At 28.8% G+C, this 4,228-nt stretch overlaps 1 long non-coding RNA gene across 1 annotated transcript; it reads left to right on the top strand.

The window, feature by feature from the left end:
• The first annotated feature begins 3,636 nt into the window (after window positions 1-3,636).
• On the top strand, window positions 3,637-4,228 carry LOC146910619 (uncharacterized). The gene is made up of 2 exons (XR_015018584.1): window positions 3,637-3,773; window positions 3,859-4,228. It is a non-coding gene; the product is annotated as an uncharacterized LOC146910619 (long non-coding RNA).

The following is a 4,228-nucleotide window of genomic DNA, read 5'->3' as shown; positions in this document are numbered from 1 at the left end:
TAATTTTGATAACGTGTCAAATTTAATAGGGGGTAAGATTGTATTTTTGGTAAACATTAATTTCATAATTAAAGAATAGAAGATTGTATTTTTTTAACTCTTGATATTCAGAAGTTGAATTATAGGAAAATTTGTTTTGATTGAGATTAAGATTAAGTTTGTTTGTTTTTTTAAAAAAGATTGAGTTAGTGTGTTTTATTGAGTAAGTTTGTTTTAATTTGTTTTTTGAAGAGGAAAAATAGGGGGAAGTTGATGCAAAAGACACAAAAGGATATAATTTTGATGACGTGTCAAAAAATTAAGAAGGGGTATGACATGATGGTCTGACTTCTTTGATTCTCAGTTGTTTTCAAATATGTTGAGATATGCAGGTTTGAAAGTGTGTTGTTTGTCTACACTCTGGTTCTTCAAGCTCGAAAGAGTTTTTATGCTTGTTGATTTGTTTAGGGAGTTCTTGCCACTTGGATTTTGATATTGTGCTCACAGTCGATCCATTAATTGTTTTTCGCAGAGGTCCACTTTTCATTTTTTTTTTTTTGTAACCTGGTTTCGCGCCCGTGTATATGTTCGCTTGTTGATTAGTGAATTTTTATTATGATAGATTTGGGTTGATCCACTTGTTCTGATTTATTATGTGTATCCCCGTTTTTTGTTGTACCTGAGTCAGGTTTAATGCCCTCAGTCTCTTTATCTATTTTTTTATTTAATATATTTTTTCTTTTCACTATAAAAAAGATAAAAAAAAAAACAAATGCAAATTCTTTTTTTAAAAAAAAACAAAATTGAAAATGTGTAATTTTTTGAAAAGTAGGTATATGCCTTGTAATAAATATTTTGTAATTTTGTTTACCTCTTTAAATATTTAAAAGTTGAATTATAGAAAAATTTGTTTTAATTGGAATTAAGATTATATTTGTTTGTTCTTTAAAAAAATATTCAGTTGGTGTGTTTTATTGAGTGAATTTGTTTTATTTTGTTTTTAAGAGAAAAAAATATGGGGAAGTTGAAGCAAAAAACACAAAAGGATATAATTTTGATAACGTGTCAAATTTAATAGGGGGTAAGATTGTATTTTTGGTAAACATTAATTTCATAATTAAAGAATAGAAGATTGTATTTTTTTAACTCTTGATATTCAGAAGTTGAATTATAGGAAAATTTGTTTTGATTGAGATTAAGATTAAGTTTGTTTGTTTTCTAAAAAAAGATTGAGTTAGTGTGTTTTATTGAGTAAGTTTGTTTTAATTTGTTTTTTGAAGAGGAAAAATAGGGGGAAGTTGATGCAAAAGACACAAAAGGATATAATTTTGATGACGTGTCAAAAAATTAAGAAGGGGTATGACATGATGGTCTGACTTCTTTGATTCTCAGTTGTTTTCAAATATGTTGAGATATGCAGGTTTGAAAGTGTGTTGTTTGTCTACACTCTGGTTCTTCAAGCTCGAAAGAGTTTTTATGCTTGTTGATTTGTTTAGGGAGTTCTTGCCACTTGGATTTTGATATTGTGCTCACAGTCGATCCATTAATTGTTTTTCGCAGAGGTCCACTTTTCATTTTTTTTTTGTAACCTGGTTTCGCGCCCGTGTATATGTTCGCTTGTTGATTAGTGAATTTTTATTATGATAGATTTGGGTTGATCCACTTGTTCTGATTTATTATGTGTATCCCCGTTTTTTGTTGTACCTGAGTCAGGTTTAATGCCCTCGGTCTCTTTATCTATTTTTTTATTTAATATATTTTTTCTTTTCACTATAAAAAAGATAAAAAAAAAAAACAAATGCAAATTCTTTTTTGAAAAAAAAACAAAATTGAAAATGTGTAATTTTTTGAAAAGTAGGTATATGCCTTGTAATAAATATTTTGTAATTTTGTTTACCTCTTTAAATATTTAAAAGTTGAATTATAGAAAAATTTGTTTTAATTGGAATTAAGATTATATTTGTTTGTTCTTTAAAAAAATATTCAGTTGGTGTGTTTTATTGAGTGAATTTGTTTTATTTTGTTTTTAAGAGAAAAAAATATGGGGAAGTTGAAGCAAAAAACACAAAAGGATATAATTTTGATAACGTGTCAAATTTAATAGGGGGTAAGATTGTATTTTTGGTAAACATTAATTTCATAATTAAAGAATAGAAGATTGTATTTTTTTAACTCTTGATATTCAGAAGTTGAATTATAGGAAAATTTGTTTTGATTGAGATTAAGATTAAGTTTGTTTGTTTTTAAAAAAAAGATTGAGTTAGTGTGTTTTATTGAGTAAGTTTGTTTTAATTTGTTTTTTGAAGAGGAAAAATAGGGGGAAGTTGATGCAAAAGACACAAAAGGATATAATTTTGATGACGTGTCAAAAAATTAAGAAGGGGTAAGATTGTATTTTTAGTAGACATTAAGTTTCATATATAGAGAATAGACGATCGATACAATGGCTATGGCTGCTACCGAAGAGAATGGATTTCAATTCCACTTCTCCTGATTATTCTCAACTCAATAATTTATCCTTACAATCCAATCTTTTCTTAATAAACTCTTTCACGAATTTTCAAATGCATTCCAGCTTGATACCCTCACACTGTGAGATAATAAAAATTTGTGATAAAAATGCTATCTCATTCTAAAGAGTTTCTAAGCTCATCGAATATACCCTAAACTCTAAACCCAAAACCCTAAAATATTTCAGTATCACTAATTTATAGTGGATCATTGAGATCATTTAGGACTTCAATGACCTCATTATAAGTCATTTCCGATTCATCGAGCGATCAATTTGGCTAAAATATTTGTGATTGCTTATCTGGGTCTTAGAAAAGGTTCTTTTACAAATTTGTCTTTAACATATTCACTTGAGATTTTCTAGTCTTTTGGTTTTCAAACCCTAATGGTAGATCATGATTTGATCTTCCTACCACAATGCATGTTTTTTTTGAGTTTCTTTGGCTTCACCTTTTGAGAATTGTCACTTGGCCTATTTACCAACCTTTAGTTGTTGGTAGGTATAAGCTTGTTGGCCTTCACCTTGTAATGTTTGAAATACTCCTCACAATGAAGGCACAAGATCAACAATCCTTCCTTATTCTTTCTTTTCATGAAATAAGAATGGATTTCATTTGGATATCAAAGGAAGTTGTGAGGTCCTATGGTGACAAGTCTTCTTGTAACAACATTAACCATATTGACAAGCATGGAAAACGAACTAAAAAGGACATGAAAAATGAAAAAGCCAACACACGCATGCCATATCACTGTCATGTCGTTAAGGCGAACGACAAATCACCAAAAAATGACGAGGGACTAAAAATAACCAAGAATTGTAAAATATGAGGACCAAAATAGTGGTTTTAGAAATGAAGAGATTAAAACTTTGATTAAATTTAAATAAGGAAATAAAAAATGCATTTAAATCTTTAAAGAGTAACTCTATATTCATACATACGAAAGATGAAAAATATGGCTAAAGTTAAACGGAAAATTTAATTAAATAAAAGGTTAGGTGCTAACCCAAGCAAGATAAACAATGTCTTAATCGACACAACCAACCACAATACAAAAAGAAATTTGCAAAATCACCTATCCTAAAGCCAAAATAACAGCCAATATAATAAAGTGGTACGAGACCAATTGAAATTATTCGAAGCATATATATAACAAACAATATAAGATACTGCTAAGAGCTACTGACAAGAAACACAGAGGAACAAACATGATTCCACTAACAAAAAATGTTTTTGATATGATTATCTTTCTTTCCCCACTTATTGTTACAATGAGCATAAAAGGTAAAACAATTTTTTCCTTTTCAACATTCTTCGTTACTTCGTACGTAATATTTTCTCACATTTTAGTAACATTTTTTTTTTATAGTTCTATGTGCCAGGGATGGTACTTGTCCGAGGTTCATGTGCGGACCTGATATTATACCAAAGTGTGTAGGACGTTATTGTGACTGTTAGAATAATTTCATATATTACAAAGCACAAGACCCAAGAGAGTACACAAATTCTCTCCTAGATTATTCAATGAGCTTTCATTTACTTATTGTGTTGTCGTGCAAAAATTTGATTTTCTTTTAGTTTTCCTAATTAAACCGTTGTAGTTATGGATTTGTACTCTAAGGTTGTCATGCAATAATTCAATTTTCTTTTAGTTATTATAATTACACGGTTGTAGTTATGGTTTTGTACTCTAAGATTATGCTAATGAAATGAAATAAATCATCAAAGAATATTATCTA

This window comes from Medicago sativa, chromosome 7 (assembly GCF_051527215.1).
Source record: "Medicago sativa cultivar Bolivia chromosome 7, Bolivia_mono, whole genome shotgun sequence".
Taxonomy (NCBI): domain Eukaryota; kingdom Viridiplantae; phylum Streptophyta; class Magnoliopsida; order Fabales; family Fabaceae; genus Medicago; species Medicago sativa.
Note: the sequence above shows the minus strand (reverse complement) of the source record. Positions and strands in the feature narration are given on the sequence as shown.